Source organism: Mustela lutreola, chromosome 4, assembly GCF_030435805.1.
Source record: "Mustela lutreola isolate mMusLut2 chromosome 4, mMusLut2.pri, whole genome shotgun sequence".
NCBI classification, from domain to species: Eukaryota; Metazoa; Chordata; class Mammalia; order Carnivora; family Mustelidae; genus Mustela; species Mustela lutreola.
This window is the reverse complement of record NC_081293.1, coordinates 171,230,948-171,253,633: the sequence shown is the minus strand read 5'-3', so window position 1 is coordinate 171,253,633 and position 22,686 is coordinate 171,230,948. Positions and strand designations below refer to the sequence as shown.

The 22,686-nt window shown below is 35.7% G+C and overlaps 1 long non-coding RNA gene across 1 annotated transcript in view; it reads left to right on the top strand.

The window, feature by feature from the left end:
* The first annotated feature begins 2,338 nt into the window (after nt 1-2,338).
* The window catches only part of LOC131829671 (uncharacterized), an 86,251-nt gene continuing 65,903 nt past the window's right edge, over nt 2,339-22,686 (top strand). Inside the window, exons 1-2 of the long non-coding RNA XR_009352950.1 lie at nt 2,339-2,411; nt 6,245-6,379. This is a non-coding gene — a long non-coding RNA (uncharacterized LOC131829671). The remainder of the gene's footprint in view (nt 2,412-6,244; nt 6,380-22,686) is intronic.

Sequence of the window (22,686 nt, the reverse complement as noted above, 5' to 3'; positions counted from 1 at the left end):
AGCTCCAAAAGGAGTATGGCCTGAAGGAAAGCCTGAACAGGCTAAAACATGCATCTCCATCATGAGGATGCCTGACTCAGTGACAGAGCCACAGAAGGGTAAAGAGGGCATCCGTGATCCCATGGGGTGGGGTGACCCAGGACAGAGAAAGAACACAAGTGGAAGATGGGGTTACTCACATGAGGAAGTTGTTCAATCTGGCATGTAGTGGCAGAGCATGAGCCTAATAGTGAACATTCTACATGTGGACTGACACAGAATGTCAGAACCCAAGCAGGTGTGTGAGGTCACCATGTGGGAAGGTGCCTGGATGAGCAGACTGAAGGAGGATGATCTCTGTGGGTTAAAGGTATGTAACACATGATACAGAATCTGGAGTCTTTAGATAGCTAAGTAGGGCATCTACATGGAGAGTTGCCAGGCATGAGTTTCAGAGCCTGAGCAGTTGATGGAGGGTAACAACATAAGGAAAGATAAGTATGAGAAGCCTGGCTTAGGAAATTGGAGCCTTAATGTGGTATGGAGAGCTGGATGCCAAAGATAAAGCAAAGTAATAAGGAAGTTACATGGAGGGCAGTTTGATATTAGGAGTGTAAGGATGGGGGAAAAGATAGGGCCCATAACCACAGATGGATGAAAAGAATAACCACATAAGAGGAAGGTATCCCAACCTGAAATGACAGAACCCAATTTGGGTAAGAAAGGCATCTACTGATGTGCATTTAAATGCCCTATGTGGGCAGGTCTTCCTTATGTGGATTGGAGGGTGGTTCTAATCAGACTGTTTAAGTCAATGAGGTAGGAAGGGTGCCCATATAGGGAGTAACCAGACATGGGGTGTCAGGCAATGTGGGTGAGGTGCGCAATCACTTGGAGGCAAATTATGAGAGGCACACTGCAGAAATAGAATTTGAGTTTCACTAGCAGGAAGAAAACAACTCCACATAATATAGAAGGCCAATGAGAAGGTGCAAAACTGACCTGCCTGTGGAGCAATCAGAGAAGAAGGATTTGGAAGCCAGAAAGGGAGGAAAGAACTACAGCTCCAGGAACTATGAATGAAATGCCATGTGCTATATGATATCTCCCTGTCCCTTACTCTATTACTCAGAAATTATTATTCAATAAATAATACAAAATTCTCAGTGGTTTACAAAAGCAAATATTCATTTCTTCCTCCTGAATCTACAGATGTTGAGTGTGGCTGAGCTGAGCCTGGCTGGGTTCCTAGGGTCAGCTGGGCTTACATTCACATATGTCATAGTTGTGTCTCATAATGGGATGCTAGTCTGAAGATGACATGCTACCTGAGGATGCTCTTTGGATGGCAAATGGCATGAGTATAAGACAACTGGCCTTTGCAAGTTATCTGGCTAAACCATATCAGTGGGATAGGGAAGTAAACTCTACCAAACAGGGAACAGGATAGCAGAAATGAATATTGGCTAAACAAATAATCCCACCATACAAACCTTCAGTAAAACTGGAAACATAATGCTTACTAATTTGGTGAATCAAGAAAATACACTGAGTTTTGCAATAATATCTGTATAAAACTGAAAGTACAAGGCTAATTGAACGAGAACAACAAAACCCTGGATTATACATTCATTTCTCCCACATAAAACGGAAAGAAAATGAGCTCACATTTTGTTAATCAACACCTGTTTATTAGATTCTGTTCTAAGTAATTTAATTTAAATGTCTCATTTTTTTCACACCAGTCAAGAGGTTAAGTACAACTATTTTCATTTTTAGTGGGGGTTATAAACATAAAATGGTTAAGATTCTTTCTCACATTCCTGTATTTCATGTGTTAAAATTTTATTTATTTTTTTAAAGATTTTATTTATTTGACACAAAGAGAGAGAGATCACAAGTAGGCAGAGAGGCAGGCAGAGATAGAGGGGGAAGCAAGCTCCCTGCTGAGCAGAGAGTCTGATGTTGGGCTCAATCCCAGGACCCTGGGATCATGACCTGAGCCGAAGGCAGAGGCTTTAACCCACCGAGCCACCCAGGTGCCCCAAATGTGTTAAAATTTTAATTCAGGAAGAATATATCATTGAGGAAATTAGAAGGACCAAGTCTTCTATTTCTGTTTCCTTAAATTCTGTATTTGTTTATTGGCATCCATTAATCACAGGGCTGAACTAACAGCCAAAGAAAGTTGTTCACATCTTTCCTATGATCCAGCTTTCACAAGTGCATGAAAATCATGCTACAAACCTTCCAGTCACAAACCCCAACATCTGTGTTCCAACTGTTGGCTAATAGGTGATGTCACCACCTAAGAACTTCCAGTTACTATAGTAATAAAAACTCTGGCATAGGCTTTTCCCTCAGTCCTGTCTGCTTGCTGACCAACTCTGGTATTCTCCCAGGATGTGACTTGCCCCCTTCTCAGGGGAAATGTAAGTAATAAAAATCTTTCAGTGGTATTAACTTCTCCATGTTGACATGCATTCACCTCTATAAATTAAAAATCCCTGGGTTCACTTTAACATATTAAGAGGCATTAAGACCCCCTGTAAGTCTTTTTTGTGCTCTCTTTCTAGGATGCCTAAGAGATTTACATTCTCTCATAGTGCAATGAATAACAAACCCAACTTGTTCATCTACAAATGTGTTCCTGGTGGTCTTCAGCTGAAGGGCACTGATACTGCCAAAAGATAAAGAATCAAAGCTTGAAGGGATAAGTGTTTCATCAAGGTCACACAATTAGTCTGTAACAGAAAGTGATTAGAGTATAGCCTTCCTGACTCCCATCAATATATATTTTATTATATCTTGTGGATTAGGATTGAAATCTAGCACAATTCTAAAAAATACACACTTTTTATTCAAAATTACACCTCATGTTTTAACTCTTTCAAACTGAAATTTACTTTCCCTGGAACAATCAGTCTCCTCCAGCAACCTTGCTCTGCAACTTAACTCAGCATCTCACCTTCGTGGTCAAATGCTGCAATCTGTCATTAACAATAACTGCACTCTCTCTCTAATCTCATCTGAACTCCAACTCCCACATGTCTGGCCTACTTTGTCTAGTCACAAAACTTTTACCAAAAATCCTTCCAAACAATCCCCACCTGCCTTTCATAAATCTTACTATTTTTTCACGGACATTTACCCATACTCTACCCATACCATCACCTCCCTACTTTCTTGGTTAAAGTCTATGGTCGATTCTTAATATTTTACCCCCCTTCTCTTTTTCTTACTTGCTGGCTAAACCACAGCCTTACTTAAAACTACCCACTTGAGACACTAATGTGACTGAAGAAAATGACACACTGTCTGTTACCACTTTCAGTTCACAGAAGACAGTTCAAGTAAGTTCTTAATATTGAATAGCAATGACAAACTAGTTCTTTGGTCCATTCCCACTCTCATTCTCCTTAACCATTTCATGTTTTCCTTCTCCTCAAAACCTCCTCAAACTCGCCTGCAGCTGGTGTCCTTGTTTTCTGATTCATTGAGAAAAAAGACACAATAAAATTCCACAGGCTACCAGGACATCTACCCACTTATTTATACCTTGCCAAAAATGTTTTGCTTTCCTTCCAGTTATTGTAGATGAAATTTTCATCTTTTTAGCAATGGCTTAGCCTTCCTCTTGGCACTAAAGCCCATTCTCTCCAGCTAATTCATAGCATGGATCCAGCAATCCCCTCTACCTCAACACACGGATCAACAATTTTCTTTTTCTGCTGCATAATGGAAATTAGCATAAATCCATACGAATGTTTTCTCATCAGAACAGCATTATGACATACTCCCTCCAGTAACTACTGAAAGACCCCCCCCAGTCTTTAAATAATTAACTGCTCTTTTGTTGTGTTCTTGGGTAAGGGGATCCGCGGGTCTTTCACTACCACCTTATGTCTTTTATTTGCTTTACAGTAACATTTTTTTAAATTATTGCCTATGAGTTCTGCCTCCAGTTTCTTCCTCTCCATTCTCAATGCAATTGCCCTCATCCTTTTGTACTTGACTGACATCATTCTCACTCTTTTCCAGCAAGATCTTTATTTTGTGAAATCCAATAATCATTTATCAATCTTAGTATTAATATAGCAATATTTGTAACAAGTGATCATTTCATGATCCTTGAAACACTTTCCTTCACTAGTGTTCCAAGACGCTGCAACTGTCCTAATGATCTGGTTACACCTTCTCAGTCAACTTTGCTAGTTCCACATCATTTCCAGTGCTAAAGTGTTCCAGATCACTCCATTTACACTTTCACTTTTCTTTTTCAAAATTGGAGTCATTTTTGAATCCCAGCATAGTACACATTCAAAGTAAAAGCAAATCCTGGCAGTACTAACTTTAAAAAAAAAAAAAAATACCTAGACTATTGTGCCTAGAATTTTTTTTTTTAACCTATATTCATTTCTGGGTGATTTCATTCAATCTCACAAAATTTACATATTACCTATATATTACTGAATTCCAAATAGAGAGTTTCAAACTGGTCCCCTCTTCTGACCCGCAAGGTGAATCAGGAATCTAGCTGCCTATTTGATACTTACCTTTGATTGTCTACATGCATCTCACCTTCAGCATGTCCAAATCGACCTCCTGACACTCAAACACAGACTGGCTCTCTACACTGCTTTCTTAATCTTAGTACAGGTTAGCCCATTCTTATACTCAGTTCAAAACACTTGTGTTCTTTAATTCTTTCTCAAAGGCCTATAATAGTTAATGTTCATTTTACTACTTCCAACTGTATCCAAAATCTGATCATTGCTATGAGCTTATTCCAGGCCACTATTCTCTCCAATCTACATTATTTTATTATAATATCTTACATTATATTTTGAGTAGTCTTTCTGATTCATCCTTTCACCTTAACCTTGGATATATGAAAGGGTCATTTCCTCCTAAAGTTTGTGAGCTGCCTCACTTATACTATAATCTCTTTCAGCATTATATAATGTTATTTTGGGTTCTTATTTCTTATCTAAATTACAACTATGTCCCTTCAATTCTCTCCATGGCTCCAATATAATTATCCTCTAATCCATTCTACCACATTACTGCCAGCATAACCTTTGTAAACCAATAATCACTTTACTGCTTAAAACTATCCAGTGGGTTACTACTTCTTACAAATTAGATCCTTAGCACCTCAGAGTCCCAGGTAGAGATTCCCAGCTCTGTCCATGATGAAGCTTCAGACTTGTATCAGACCAAATCTTTTGCCAAAAACAACTATAAAGGCTGATCAGTATAACTGAGTGACCATCTTCAGACACCGCAGCACAACTACTCAGGGAAGACTTGAGGTGCTAATATTACTGAAGGTAAGCAATTTCCAAAGAGTCCCATATTCAATCCAGCAGAAAAGGGAAGTGCAATTTAAGCATAAAGCAGAAGTCTCAGTAGACAGAGGAGAAAGAAGTTGGACCTCAGCTTTACTAAAGTTGATAGAATTTGAAAAAACAACAACTTGGTCATGAGAAAGCCATAGAAACCTGAATTCTCAGATTCTACATGCAATTTTCCGTTATGTATCAACTGACTCCTAAGCTCACATGTACAGGATGAGACATAAAGACAATACAGTTTTGTCAGTGTGAACTGACAAAACACATTAGTGGAGAGGATAAATAGATGAGCAACAATTAAATAGGTGAACAACTTCCCAACAACTTCACATGCTATTCTTTCTAACTGAAATATAATTCAATCTGATACTTAAGGGCTATAGGCTGTGTTCAAACCATACCAAAATGGATAAATAAAGAACTAAAACTCTCATTAGAGCATGTAGAAGGATATTCTGCTCAGGAATAAGAGCAACACCTTAAGGATATGTGCTAATAGATCAGCCCTTACAAAGTTAAACATCAAAACCCAACAATAACAAAGTGATCTGTTGGTTATCCCTGTGTCTTCCAATAGAAAAAATAATTCTACTGGGAAGAACATTCCTCGTAACCTCATCCAGAACCTCTGGAATTGTTATATACACGACTTGTGAAACTCCATAAAAATTTTCACTACAAAGAGGAAGGCAGAGAGGGAGGGGGAAAGGGAGGGTAGAGGGAAAGGGGAGAATAGGAAGGGAAGAGAGAGAACTTAATACCCCTCCCCCCCCCCACACACATATAAATAGAAACAGAATCTTGTTATTGACCAGATGAATGTTATTGTAGGTCGGGGGGAGGGACGCCACGGTAATGCTTTTTTACTTCTGTTTGGCTGGACAGTATACTTCATTGCCACCTCATAGGTTACCATATCGGAGTACCAGCTACCACACTTTCTGAAACCAAGGCATGGACCCGAATCCTGCTAATTTCCAGAAACAAAGACTAGGGTTTTAGAAGAGTATGCTCCAGGACTCAGGCTTCTGCCATTAAGTGAGGTAAGAAGTATATCAAAACAATGAAAGCAAATTCATGAGGTACCTTAAGTTCTCCGCAGAACGAGGCTACAGGGACCTGGGTCCCTGGGTTGACACCGATCCTATCTTGAAAAAAGTCGGCTTTTTCACAGGCAATAGTGTTTCCCGGCATGCTTCACTTATTGTTCCTAGAATGAGACGAACACACAGCTGTGCGTGGAATACTTCTGAAGTTGGGAGTGGGACACCGTGTGGGTGGAGCACACGCCTGGGTTCCCACAGCCAATGAGCTACAGTGAGCATGCCCCAAACAAAGGTGTCCGCAATGCGCATGTGCAGTGGAATTTCGCCAGCTGCTTGACGGCAATTAGCTCTGCGTTTGGAAGTGTGAGGTGGAAGAGATTTAGGCTCGAGGCCTGGCCGGGTGGCCTAGCGCGGGAGTGCAGTAGGGAGCGCCTGGATTCATCCAAAGATGCTCATTCTCCTCTCCAGGACGATGAAAACGGTCTTTTTTTTTTTTTTTTTTTTTTTTTTTTTCCTGTGGAAGGAAAGGTGAGTGGCGCTGTGGCTCTTCCTCAGGTCAGAGGGGAGGCCTCGCGGGCGGGGGTGCGAATAGTGACAGCCCTGTATTCTGGGAACAGAACTCGGAAAATATGCGCCGGTGCCCTGTTGGGAACATGACGCAAGTGATGGACATAGTCTTTTGAAAGGGCACCATCCTCTCAACAAAAAAGTCATAAAGAAGGTAATAGGGGCCAGGTGACCGGAAACTATAAGGGATGGCTTCAGACAGGTGGGGACAGATTCTGAGAATGGTGTGTGCTTCTGCCTCCATTTCACTTCTGCCTGGAGCTGGACATGGCTTTCTGCCTCCCCTTTGAAGCCTGGTGTTCCTCCCTTCTAAGGCTCTTCAGCAACCAGCTGGACAGCCCTTTGTTACAGTGTCCTCAGAGAAAATAGCTTTTTGTTGCCAGTTTTAAATAAATCAGAAAATAGAAACAACTTATCCAACAATAATAAAACTCCATCAAGAAAATCAATTAGCTATAATTGTTATATGATAGTTTAGTCACATCTTTAATGTGGCCTCGCTGAAATTAGAATTTAGTTAGAATAAAAATAAAATTAACTACTTAATGCTTAAAAGAATGCTTAAAATGCATTCTTTTAAATTTGCCCAACAGCTATAATATTGGAACATTACTGGGGAAAAACAGGCAATACAAGAACATTTCTGTAATATTTCAACTTCAATGTCTGGGAAGGCTTTTTAATAAAATCCAAATGAAATGCACACATGTACGCTCACAGCATAGCAAAGGACTAGAACGTATTTCCTTTTATGCTATCTAAGAATCAGTGTCATCTAGTGATCACAGTTAGTGATACTTTTCCATCATCACTACAGTTCCATTATAGCCAGGGATAGGAAATCACTTTATAAAATCGTTACTCAATAGAAGTAAAATTTTAACGAAATCTTTATATATAACCTTAGAAATATGTAGATGTACTTGAAATAGCAAAACGTTCCTTAGAATCATTAAAAAGGAAAACAATAAGTGAAATATTTCACTGTGATTCCCCAGTGCAATCACTCATTCTCAAAATGTGATCTCTTCCCACACTAACCTTCAACTGACTTAAAGTCAATGAGACTATCAACCAAATTTTTATTTTAATGAAATTACTTAAAGTGACCATCGGGAATAACAGTTGTAGTGATAGAACATTTTAGGGAAAAAAACTGATAGAATTTCCCTTATGAATAATAAGATATTTCCTAGAATTTCATTAATTAAAATACAGTCTAATTGCGATAAGAACCACAAATATTAATGAAATAGAATAAAAAAGTTACTTTAGCAGGCTTTAATGTTACCTGGTTATTATCATGGTTCTGTGTTCCTTTCATACTCCCAGCCTTGTGGGTCACTATTCCATATCTCCTCTATCGTTCAACAATTCATCCACCTGTCTCCTAGTCAACTGATAACTTGCTTTCTATTTCACTGAAAGAAAAAAACAAAAGGCAAACAAACAAACAAAGGCAACTAGAAAAGAATTTGTATGAGTTCTCAGGATCACATTTGTACATTTGGATGAACCTTGCTTCTCTCCTATTACTGTGAAATGTTCTACCTCCCATATAGTTCAGCCCTTCCTCTTAGAAAACAGATCTCACCACTTGGCTTTTTAAGGATATTGTTCAATTAATTCTTCCTTGTAGCCCTTTCATTATTACATTTTCCTCTTTATTGAATTTGTGCTGTCATTTATCATATACTTAAAAATATGTTTAACTCCACTTCTCTCTTCAGTTACTGCCCACATCAGCTTTCCCTTAATTCAAAACCCATTGAAAAACTACATAGAATGACTGCCCTCTGTCCTCTCACATTTCTTCAGCAGTTCTATCAGTCTTTTGTTGCCTGCATTTCAGCAAACACCATTCTTTACCCCTTCCATACACCATTATTTAGACTTTTAGACAAAGTCTAAAGATTAACTTTTTTTAGCCAGCTTACCCTATTGTACTCAGAATAGCTACAATGTATTTAATACAAACTCTGTCCTGGAAGTGTAATAATCCTTTTTTAAAATATTTTATTTATTTATTTTAGAGAGAGTGTGTGAGAAGGAGAGGAGGAGCAGAGAAAGAGGGAGAGGGACAAGCAGAATGTGCACTGATCATGGAGCCCAACATGCACAGCTTGATCCCAAGAATTGAGATCATGGCATGAGCCAAAACCAAGAGTCAACTGAGTCTCAAATGACTGAGCTCAACTCACTGAACACCTCTAGAAATGTAACAATTCTATAATGTATAGATGTATACTTAACTAATCATAAGGCATTATAGATTGTAAGATATTCCATTACTTAAAGTACTAATATGAAATATTAAAACATTGGTAATTATAAGAAATCATCAATTATGTTACATCTCAACACTAGAGATAGTAAAATGAAAAAAAAAATTTGCCTAGAATTATTACAGTATTATATCTAATCCCTAAACAACTATGTTAAGTAGGAGTAATTGTCTTTGCTGTATTTAACTTAACATTTTTGTTAAATAGCAGTAATAGTACTCAAATGCTGATGGTAATATTATTAGTTAATATTTATTGAGCACTTAATTTAACAAGAAGCTATTCAAAGCTATTTTCATGAATTATTTTTTTTTTAATTTATTTATTTGAGAGAGAGAGCATGAGAGAGCATAAGCAGTGGAAGGGGCAAAGAAAAAGAGAAAGGCTCCCTGCTGAGCAGGGCACCAGACTCAAGAGTTGGATCCCAGGACCCAGGGATCATGACCTGAGCCAAAGTCAGATGCCTAAACCAACTGAGCCACCCAGGCACCCCAGAGCAGTTTTCACAGATTCTTATTTAGTCTTCTTGAGGTAGTTATTAGCATCATCTTCATTATACTGATAAGGAAACCAAAGTACTGAAAGGAGAAAGAATATATTCTGATTGGTAGTTAAACTAGAATCTAAACCCAGCTGGGTGTTACTCACACATTGTTCTGTCATCATAATAAATGCATTAGTTTGCTAGAGCTGCCATGAGAAAGTACTACAAAATTACACAAAATAGATTGTCTCCCTTCTGGAGGCTAGATTCTGAGGTCAAGGAGTTGGCAGGGTGGGTTATTTCTGACGGCTGTGAAAAAGAATGTGTTCAAGCCTCACATCTAGCTTCTGATGGTTTGCTGGCAATCTTTGGTGTTTGTTGGCTTCTCCTTCCTTCATCACACCAATCTCTATCTTTATGTACATGTTGTGTTCTCCCTCTATGTGTATATATCTGTCCATATTTCCCCTTTTTATAAGGATAACAGTTATACTGGATTAGATGCTTATCCTATTCCAGCAAACTTCATTTTGATTTATATTTGCAAAGACCACCTTTGCAACCTTTGCAACTAACACAATTAGTGTTAACAGATATTTAAATTTCACCAGATAAAAATAATTGTTACCTTAAGGTTTAAGAGTATGTTGCTTTGATGACCTAAGAGTAAGACAGTGCTTGAGGTTTACAATCAATTGATTGTTTCTTTTAAGTTGTGAAGTAATGCACTAGAAGACCCTCAAAAGTCCCCTCCCTTCATGAGTTTTGTTTGTCCTATGCCAGTAGCCATCTAGCTGTGGTGATGCTCCTAGCAGAGAAAAACGCTACTAGCTGGACTTAGGCACAGTGATAATAAGACAGGTAGTAAGCCACCTGTGCTCCAGTGTAAAGCGAACTTGATTTATTTCCTGGAATAAAAGTGAATTTATCCCATTTAAATATCACCAGTTGATAAAAACTTTGGAATAGGTACTCTTTATTTCCAGAATTTACTATCTAGTTTTATATAATACATTCACAGGCAGTACAGTGCCAGGAAGAAAAATGTATGGCTCTCCTGCTAAAACATGGTATAGACCAAAATTTTTGTGATAACAAAAGAAACGTTTTCCTTCATTTTGCTACCTATAACCAAAATATGTAAATATCTATAAACAATCATATACTAACAAATTAGACAACCTAGAAGAAATGGATAAACTCCTAGAAACATATGATCTTCCATGACTGAATCATGAAGAAATAGAAAATGTGAACAGAACAATTGCTAGTAATTAATTTATTAATTAATATAAATTACTTAATATAAAATTAATTAAATCAGTAATCAAAAAACTCCCCAATAAACAAAAAGTCCAGGTCCAGATGGCTTCATAGGTGAATTCTACTGAACACTTAAATAGGAATTATTACATATTCTCAAATTGTTCCCAAAAAATTGAAGAGAAGGAGTACTGCCAAACTCATTTTATGAAGCCAACATTACCCTGATACCAAATCCAGACAAAGACACTATAAAAAAGGGAAATTACAGACTAATATCCCTGATGAACATAAATCCAAAAGTCCCCAACAAAATTTTAGCGAATCAGGTTCAACAGAACATTCAAAGGTTCATACACTGTGACCCAGTAGGATTCATTCCAGAGATGCAAGCATGATTTAATATCTTTAAACCATCAGTGTGATATACAATAACAAAATGAAAGATAGAAATTATACAGTCATCTCAATAGATGCAGAAAAACCATTTGACATAATTTAGCATCCATGTATGATAAAAGCTCTCAACAAAATGGATACAGAGGGATGCACCTCAACATAATAAAGGCCATATATGACAAACCCACAGATAATATGCTCAGTCTTGAAAACCTGAAAGCTTTTCTTCTAAGATCAAGAACGGAACAAGGATGCCCATTCTTGCTATTTTTATTTCACATAATATTGGAAATGCTGGCCACAGCTATTACACAAGAAGAAGAAGTAAAAAGCATTCAATTTGGAAAGGAAAGTAAAGCTGTCACTATTTGCAGATGTCATGATGATATATGTGGAAGTCCCTAAAGACTCCACCAAAAAATGTTAGAACTAATAAATGAATTCTGTAAAATTGCAGGATACAAAATTAATATACAGAAATCTGTTGTATGTTTCTGTATACTACTAACAAATTATCAGAAGGAGAAATTAGGAAAACAGTATTGTAGTTATATCAAAAAGAATAAAATAGGATTAAATTTAACCAAGGAGGTGAAAGACCTGTACTCTGATATTATAAGACATTCTGATGAAAACATTTGAAGATGATACAAGTAAACTGAAAGATAAACTGTGCTCCTGGATTGGAAGAATTAATATTATTAAAATGTCCATACTATTAGCAATCTACAGATTCAGTGCAATCTCTATCAAAATAGTAATAGTGTTTTTCACAAAACTGGAAGAAGTAATCCTAAAATTTATCTGGAACCACAAAACACCTTTAACTGTCAAAGAAGTCCTGAAAAAGAAGAACAAAGCTTAAAGAAGTCACAGTCTGATTTCAAGCTGTACAACAAATCTGTAGGAATCAAAACAGTATGTTACTGGCAACCCCCCCCCCAAAAAAAATGTAGATTAAGGAAACAGAATAGAGAGTCCAGAAGTAAACCTATGCTTATATGGTCAATCTACAGCAAAGAAAACAAGCACATATGATGGGACAGTCTCGTCAATAAATGGTGTTGGGGGCACCTGGGTGGCTCAGTGGTTTGGGCTGCTGCCTTCGGCTCGGGTCATGATCTCAGGGTCCTGGGATCGAGCCCCACATTGGGCTCCTTGCTCCGCAGGAAGCCTGCTTCCCTCTCTCTCTCTCTCTCTCTCTCTCTGCCTGCCTCTCTGCCTACTTGTGATCTCTGTCTGTCAAATAAATAAATAAAATCTTAAAAATACATAAATAAATAAATAAATAAATAAATGGTGTTGGAAAATTGGACAGATACATGCAAAAGAATGAAACTAGGCTTTTTTTTTTTTTTTAACACCATATTAAAAGATAGGCTCAATAAGACTTAAATGTAAGACAAAATCATAACACTCCTAGAGGAAAAGACAGGCATTGACACTGACATTGGTCTTAGCAATACTTTCTTAGATGTCCCCTCAGGCCAGGACAAAAATAGCAAAATAAACAAATGAAACTGCATCAAACTGAAAAGCTTTTGCATAGTAAAGGAAATAATCAACAAAATGCAACCTACTGAGTGGGATAAGATACTTGCAAATGGTATATCTCATAATGGGTTGATATCCAAAATATATAAAGAACTTATACAACTCAACAACAACAACAAATCAAAAAAAAATCCAATTAAAAAACAAGTAGTGGACCTGAGTAGACATTTATCCAGAGAAGACATACAGATAGCTGACAAGCTTATGAAAAGATTTTCAACATCACTAACCATCAAGGAAATGAAAATGAAAACCGCAATGAGACGACTTCATACCTGTCAGAATGGCTATTATCAAAAAGACAAGAAATAATGTGTTGACGAGGGTATGGAGAAAAGGGAAACCTTGTGTACTGTTGGTGGGAATGAAATTTGATATGTCCACTCTGGAAAACAATATGGAGGTTCTTCAAAATGTCAAAAATAGAACTGCTATACGGCCCAGCAGTTTCACCTCTGAAGATTTAAAAAAACGAAAACACTAACTTGAAAAATATAAGTACAGAAGCAATGTGTCAACTGATGTATGAATGGATAAAGAATATGTGGGGTTTGTATGTATTTGCACACACACACATGCACACATATCATAATATTACTCAGCTATAATGAAGAGTGCAGTCTTGCCATTTGCAACAACATAGATGGACTTAATAGAATATTATCCTAAGCGAAATAAATCAGAGAATCTGAAAACAATTCTAAAGAGAATCTAAAAAAATAGAAACAAAATTCATAGATCCAGAACAAAGTTGGTTGCCAGAGGGGAGGTTGGTTGAGGTATGAGTGAAATAGAGGGCATTAAGGGGTACATACTTCCAGTTATAAAATAAGAGATGAAAAGTTAAGGACAGGGAGTATAGTCAATAATATTGTTATAACATTGTATGGTGACAGATAGTGGCTACACTTGTCATGGTGAGCATTGAGAAATGTATAGAATTGTTGAATCATTCTATACACCTGAAACTAATATAATGTCATATGTTGTACTTTAATTAAAAATTAAAAAATAATATTACAAATTAAGCCAGCATCACAAAGTACCAATTATTTTATGAGTTCAAATAGAGGTCCACCAAAAGTCGCACTTATCCGCATGACACTGTTTTCACAGATTGAGATTTAAATGAAGGACAAAATCTCAGTTAAATGGATTCTAATTCTTTGGTAGTCATAATCATTCTTCCTGTTTCATATTATATGGAGATACTGACAAAGGTTACAAATTGTCCTTATCTTTAAGTAATGCCTAACCTCTCCTCGACCAATAAAATCCAATTTTAATAGGCCTCCAATCCCAACCAATAATTTCACAACTTTTTTTTTTTTTAATTTATGGTCTCTTAGAAGTTAGAAAGCATCAATACAGATTACATTTCCTATTTATGAGTTCCTGTAAATTAGGAAGCCATTAGTTTCTTACAAGTTTATTCCTTGAACTTCTACTGCCAAGATCCCAGTCCACAGTTTTTTTCTACTTTCTATCACAAGTAAGCATAATAAATGACACTAATTTTTCAGCAGGTATACTGTTTCCCATCTTAATTTCTGTGTATATTATCTAATTATCTGTTCAGTTTGCTTTATGTAGTTTTCTGCAACTGTGCTATTGAAGTGGTTTGCCATTCTTTCTTTTCTTCCTGAGATGTTATCCCACATATGCATCCAGTAGAGACCAACTATTTTGACTCAATATGTCTGTCTTTATTAAAGACAAATTAAGCTGGACCTACTACTATTAATGATATTATTTAAAGTTTTGGTCAGTATAGTTTATTCACCAAAAATGAAGTTGTCCCAGGGTGCTTGCTTAATGCTTGGAAATTGAGTGTATATTTTAGACTTGAAATACTGATTTCCTCAGAATTAAGTAATATGGATAGTAGAGACTCCAAATATACTCAAGTTTGAGAATGCCAAAGACTTTTCCAAATCAGTGGATGTTGTCATTTTTAGTAGTGGTGTTGAGACACAAAGGGTCACTCCAAAGCTGATACTTGTTTTACTTTATCAGTGTTCTTTACCTTTCCATCCACAAACAGATGGTCTGTAGACATTAAGATACATGGAACTTTGATCTTGAGCACTGTACAGGTACCATTGAATCCAGCACCTTTCTCAACTGATCATCACCTAGATGAATAGATACATAGTGACCCCTGGTCTTCTGTGTGCACTCAGAAGACAACAGCTCCTGCATAGCACCTTCTAAAGTCTGTTGTAATGGATCAACCTGTAAAATGAAAATCAAAATGCCATTAGAATTATTCCAAGTGTTTTAGTATATACTATTAGTATCACTGAGACACATAATACAGATATTCCAGATTGAATGCTTCTTAAATTATCCAGAGTCAGTATAAACATCAGATTCACCCAAAGGAGATTGCAAAGACGGATAGCTTCACCTTTATAAATATCTGTAAATATAGCTAATAGCTATTACTCCTTTTCCTCAGATTCTCACAATGTACCAAGGAAATGTTAAAATTTCCTTATTGCATTATTTATTTATTTTTTTACCTTTCCTTGAAGTAATCACTTTTCATTCTTACATTTCTCATTTTTAACTTGGACTTTCCCCTTTTTCCAGTTTAGGATTGCCAGATTAAGCCAGAAGACTGCAGAAATACAAGGCTGACCAAATTTCTTTCCCCTCTCACTCATTTCTAGGCTAATGAAATAAGTATATGACTATGGAATAAAAATACAAATAAATTAAGAATAGGAATCTTTTCTTGACCTGCCATTTCATATTCTTCCTGTTTGCCCTTTAGAAATACTGGTAATGTGCTCTCTTGTTTGACTGGTTCTGTCTCCCGTTGAGACTGCAGTCATTTTCATTGAAGTGATCATGTTTTATTTATCTTTGCAAACCAGAATTTAACTCTGTTTCATTATTGATAAGTGATCGAATTAATGAATAAATAATAAGGCTTGATTATGTAGAATGTAGATTCCATGTTCCTAGTGGAACGCAGGAAATTTGCATAAAAGTGGACATAGGATTGATAAGATCTTAGGAAGCTACTTGTAAGATCAATTGTAATTTAGAGAGGAGGTGATACGAAAATAAAGAGTAAATGTTAGGGTTTATTCTCCTATGTTGAACACTTGCATATCGTATTTTAAAGATTTCTTTTTTTAATCATTAAATAGCAGCTTACTGATTGCTCCTTAATGTATCTGGTTTCTGAATGTGCAATTCTCCATCCAATGGTAAGAAAATTGTTTACTGTTAGGGGGTAATGGCTAAAAGGAAGACAAAAGGTACCATTTTCTACCTTCAACCGCATCATTAACTCAACTTGTGAGTTGCACACATTATTTAATCCCTCCTGCCTCAGTCAGCTCAGCTGTAAAATTAGGTGGAAATCTGTATGTAATGGTCCATATGAGTGATTTGATTAAAGATGTCCAAGAAAATTAAATGAAATTGAATTTAAAGTACCTTCTGAGACTGAAATAAACTAAACATTTTATAAATTTTTTTAGGTCTCTATCATTACCAGAAAAGTATTCTATTTCTTTTTTAAGTTCCATGATATTTTAGTAGGATAAAGCCAACTTAAATAGGTTTTTGGTTTTGTTTTTGTTTTTTAGGGAAGATGCTGCCTCCATTGTTCTCTAGGAAGCCTCAGATAACATGAACTTAAATATTGCAAATCTAGTAACATTTGCAAATTCACATTGAATTCCCCTGTGATTAGAGTCTCTTTTCCTTATCCCCCTCAGCCAACCTCTCCTCTCTTCCCCCTCCTCCTTAGTATCATTGTGCCTGCATCTGGAATGGTTTAATGGATCTAGGTTGCCCATTTTTTAAAAAGTACCATTTGGACACTTTAACTGATATGGACATTGAGGCGCAAAATAGGTGGAAGGTCTTAGAATGAATTAATAGCAAGGAAAGGAAAGAAAACTTGAACAGCTTAAGTTTTGTATTACTTTCAAAATCTTAGAAAGATAATGATGGTTTAGACCTAGAAGAATGATAAATTATAAAACTTCAATTTTTGTATGAAGCATATTGTCTGCACCATAACTGACCTTAGAGGGATGACATGAAAACAAATTTCAGCTATTAAAGTGTTTTGAAATCATAAAATAACATATAATGAGATAGAAGACCCAGAAGATACAGTTAAAAAAAATAGTTCATAAATTTAGAAGATAGACAATAATGTAAGGTTATATATATTGATTTTATTAAAAAACTAAGAAAGCACTTAATTTTAGCAAGTAGACATTTAAATAAGCCTTTGTATGTAGATTTATCATTTCAGGTGGAAATGTAAATCTAGAAAGTTGTAGTTATAAGTAATTCATAGTTCACTGTAGCCACCAAAGTGAACTTAAAAAAATTGACTGTTTAAAATTAAACTTTGACAACATCTTAATATTTGAAAAGTTCACCTGAACTTTATCTGGTCTTTATGCTGATCACACATTGAAGGACACAAAACTATTAAAATAACATTAATTTTAAATGAGGTTTTTGTTCTAATTGACGTTTGTTATCATACAGCCTATCTGAATTTATTTCTAGCTTGCATTTTTAAGCCTCAGGTATCAGTGTATTTCATGACACAGATGGATAGCCATCTGTATAATTTTAACACACATATAAATTTCAATGAAATTTGTCTAGACTGATATAAATGTTGTGAATGTGCAACACTTATTTTATGGTTCCCCTAAAAGGGTTATGTAAGCCTTTAGTCCTTCAAAATACTTTATTTAAAAGTATTTACTTCAAAATACTATAATGTGATTTAGGGAATATCAAGCTGTGGTGTGATAGCGTAGGAAATAACTGATTCCAGAAATAATCATTCTAGATTCTACTCTCAGACCAGGATCTAATGAAGTCAAAATTGATAATAAAGTGGAAGTAAAAGAGTCAATCCATGAAAATGTTCTCTTAATTTTATAACTTTCCCATTGGACTGACACAGACATTTCATATATTATTTGGGGCATAAAAACTTAATTTCATCTTTAAGAGGAATTATTTTAGAAATGTACTTTTTCTAAATAAATTCTAGTATACCATTCAGCATCCCCTTACAGTTCTTAGTAGCCTACTGAATTGTTTTGAACTAAACATTTTTTGAGGGGGTAAGCAATCATATTCTGTATTAATAGCTAAAAATGTTCAGAGCATTCTATATAACTGACCACAGCTTCCATCTTGAAGCCCCCAGATCTCAGCTTGCATGAACATATAATGAAATTTTCCTCCTATTTTATGTCTCCTTCTCTCCATTCTCAGATATTCTTCTAAATACATCTTTTGTGTTTAGAATTTTGCAGTCTTTTCTGCTGTCCTTTCTACATGTTTGTAACTGTCATACTATGATCGTTCACATGGAATATACACCAAATGTTATTTCATTAATCCAGACTCCTCTTACCATAATCATTTGTCTACTTTCCAGTTTTCAACTTCTTACTCTTCTGAAAACAACCAAATTCAGATAGCTCTGGATGTTCATTTCCTTTCCCCTGTTAGAAATTTAGCAAAATTAAGAAGAAGGAGGAGAGGAGGAGGAGGAGAAGAGGAGGAGGAGGGAGAGGAGGAGGAGGAGAGGGGGAGGAGGAGGAGAGGAGGTGGAGGAGGAAGGGAGGATTAGAAGAAGAGGAGGAGAAGGAGGAGGAGAGGAGGAGGAGGAGGAAAACTCTCAGCAATTATTACTTGAAATATTTCTACTGCTTTTTTTCTCCTCTCCTTTAATGTTTTTCTCTCTCTTTCTCCTCCTCCTCCTCCTCCTCCCCTACTCCTCCACCTCCTCCTCTCCTCCTTTTCCTCCTCTCCTCCTCCTCCTTTCCTCCTCCATCTCCAAAAGTGATGAGCCTAAATGTAAATTGAATCACTCCACTTATCAGCTTAAAATTAATGGCTTTCAGTGTACTTAAAAATAGTATTCAGACTTCTTAGCAAGATGTGTTAGACCTTAATATGAAATTTTCTCTCTAACTGTAATTATCATACTCTTCTAGTGACCATTTGGTTTCTTTCATTTTCTGGAAAAGACTGTACCCTTTTCTGCCCCAACACATTTTCTTTCCACTTCCAGTAATGGAAAAGTTGTACTTTTCCAGAATATGTGCTACCAGCCACCTCTCTGGCTAGTTGCCTGTTTCAACACAAAGCTCTTTTTTAATCTTCAAAAAAACCTTTTCATAACAATCCTGTAGAAATTAGGCAATCTTACACTTACTGCTTTGATATTTTTGTCAAATCATTACTTTTACTTTTTAATTGATTATAAAATGTATTTTTCATAGTTAACTATTTATCAGTGTGTAATATCTTCTCTATTCCTTCATGGAAATGTGGTCTTCGTGATCCCTGACACCTTGTCCAATGTTGACTAGTTATATGCTTATGATAAGTATGTGCTACATGAATTACTGTGATTTGGACTTTTAAAATTTTGAGTGAATTTACTTTTTCCAGCTTATTGAGGATAAATAACAAAAATTTTATATACATATATATTTTTAGAGCATACAACATGATTATTTTATATGTATGCAAACATTGTGAAATGATTATGACAAGTTAGTACCTTTATCTCCTCACATGGGTACCTTTGTTTTTACAGTGAGAACATTTAAGATCAACTTTCTTAGCAAATTTCAAGTATATAATACAATATTATTAACTGTAGTCACCATAGTATACATTAGGTCTCCAGAGCTTATTTATCTTATAATTCAAAGTTTTAACTTTACCATTTTACCACCAGAACTTTAACCACCATTCTTCTATAGTTGTATGAGTTTGACATTTTTAAAATTCTACATGTAAGTGAGATCTATCTACAGTTTTGTCTTTCTGTGTCTGGCTTATTTCACTAGAATGATGTTGTCTAGTTTTATCCATGTTACTATAAATGGCAAAATTAACTTACTTTATGTGCCTGAATAATACTCCTCTATGTATGTATGTGTTTATCATATTTTTTAAAGAAGTGATATGTGGATGGACATTTTTTTGGTATTATTTCCCTATCTTGGCTCTTGTGAATAGTGCTACAATGAACATGGTAGTGCAAAGATCTCTTCAAGATCCTCATTTCATTTCTTTGGATATATACCCAGAAGTGGGAATGCTAGGTCATATGGTAGTTCTGTTAATTTTTTGAGGATTTCCATAATGGCTATACCAATTTGCATTCCCACCAGTAGTGTACCAGGTTTCCCTTTTCTCTGCAACTTTGCTAATACTTGTTATCTCTTGTCTTTTTAATAATCTGATATGTGTAAGATAAGGTTTTGATTTGCATTTCACTGATTATTAGTGATTTTGAGCACTTTTTCATATTACTGGACATTTTTATGTCTTCTTCGGGAAAATGTTTATTCAAGACATTTTTCCACTTTTAAGTTGGGTTATTTGAATTTTATACTATTGAGTTCTATGAGTTCCTTATATTTTTTTATATTAACCCTGATCAGACATGTTATTTGCAAACATTTTCTTCCATTCCATAGGTTGACTTTTTGTAAGTTTTGTTAGTTTCCTCTGTTGTGTAGAAGCTTTTAGTTTAATGTGGCCCCACTTGTTAATTTTTGCTTTTGGTGTCATATCCAAAAAAAAATTATCGCTAAGACTAATTTCAGTGAACTTTACAAAGGAGTATGAACTGTGTAAACTTAAGCTAAGATTTGAAAGTCATAAAAGTAGGGGGGCACCTGGGTGGCTCAGTGGGTTAAAGCCTCTGCCTTTGGTTCAGGTCATGATCCCAGGATCCTGGGATCCAGCCCAGCATTGGGCTCTCTGCCCAGCAGGGAGCCTGCTTCCCTTCTTCTCTCTCTGCTTGCCTCTCTGCCTACTTGTGATCTCTGTCTGTCAAATAAATAAATAAAATATTTTTTAAAAAGTCATAAAGGTAATTCCTACTAAGTATTGAGAAGTATTTCATTAACATAACTTACAGGTAATATTCAAAGCTCTAACAGAATTCTAAAATTAAACATCAATAACCCTAATAATATATAAACATTTTTAAAGGGGTATTAGGTCTTAGGAAACTGAAATTTTCTATTTTTCTATTACATATTAAATTATTTGGTTTGAGTACACTGTTAGTAGGGAGAGAAGTAGTTTCTGTGATAAGCTCTTTATCACTCCACCATTTTCCTACTAATTTCAGTGTTTATGATCCTAACTCTGTTGATTCACAAAGTGACTTTTTTCTTTTCAAATTAATGCTGTTCCTGTATCTTTCTTTTTGTTTCACTAGAAACTGTATTGTGTTCTTGCTATGTGTTTCCAATTAAACAATCATCATTGTCTGGGTGTTCTCAAGCATTTTTCTACTTTTGTCTTCTGAAGGTAATTCAATTGCTTCTTGGCGAACTTCATGGTTAAAAGAAAAGGAGAGCACATTTACAGCCTAAAATTAAAGTTTGCTTTGTTATTTCCAATTTACCATCCTTTCAGGCTCTTTCTCTCTTTCAGAACTAATAGCAATTTAAAGGTACCCAGATTAATATTCCATTGAAAATTATACATATTCATAAGAATGATTTCATTCATCTTTAATGGAATAGAAATGTACTGTTGCCTATGATTCAGAAAAATTCTATGTCTTTTTATTTGGTTTCATTCTCTCATCATCTATCCATTCAGTTGTTCTTTGGAGTTTGTCCAGAAGTCTTTTCTTTATCCCCCTTAAGTGTGTATCTATTTAATAGTCTTTTGATCATAATGCTTTTGCAGCCTGATTTTCATTGATATTTTCAACTCAATAAGTTTTGGCAAGATAATATGTTTCAGGAAAAAATTATAACAAATAAATACAATGGCTGTAGGTGCTGAGGCTTGTCATCAAGATCATTGCACATATGAAGATGAGACTCAATCATCTTGAGATGAGATGAGAGAAACACTGATGAAGTCCTTCACCAAGGCATGTTTATTGGTATACATAGAATATCATAGCAGCCAACATTGTGTTCATGTTTTCATGAACATGTTTTCAGCCCACATCTCAAGCAGGAAATTTCTCCTCTAATGAAGGAGTCAGTGAGACAATATCCTTTATCGCTTTCATTTTTACAATGTAAACTTGTCACAAAGGAGCAAAGGACTCATGTTCAGAACCCTGCAAACAGGGTTTAAGAGCAGCATTGTCACAAGGGTAAACATGGAGACCTTTAGAGACAATTGGAACTAACCTCCTTGGGAGTTGATGAAGACTGTATACTTCAAATTAACATTGTACAAATTCCGATATGGAGATTGAATTGTTCTGTAAATAGTGATGTGTTCCTGGAAGAAAGAAAGTAATATAGGGCAGGAAGAATTTCATATAACAAATCAGTCTCAGTAGGATAAGACAGGATGAGAAGAATCACACTAAGCTCCAGTAAAACCCATTGTCTATCCACAGTACCTAGCAAATGCATCCTTGATGCAAAGGATTATTAAATATATATTTGTTCAGTAGAAAAATTAGTCCAGAATATACATTGTAAGTCATATTGGATTTTATTCCTGGTGAAGAAAAAATTGGAAATTAATTCAGAATATCCATATTTAATATTTCTTTATGGATATAATGTGGTTATAATATCTGAGCAGGATAATGTATTTGATATTTGTTCTCTAGGGATAGTTCAACCATTCTTAACCTATTGTTTCTTGATTTAAAAAAAATCAGGCATATCTGTATATCAATACCTGGTTTTGGTGGATTGCTATAAAGGTTTTGTAGGCAGAATTAATAAAGCATAGCA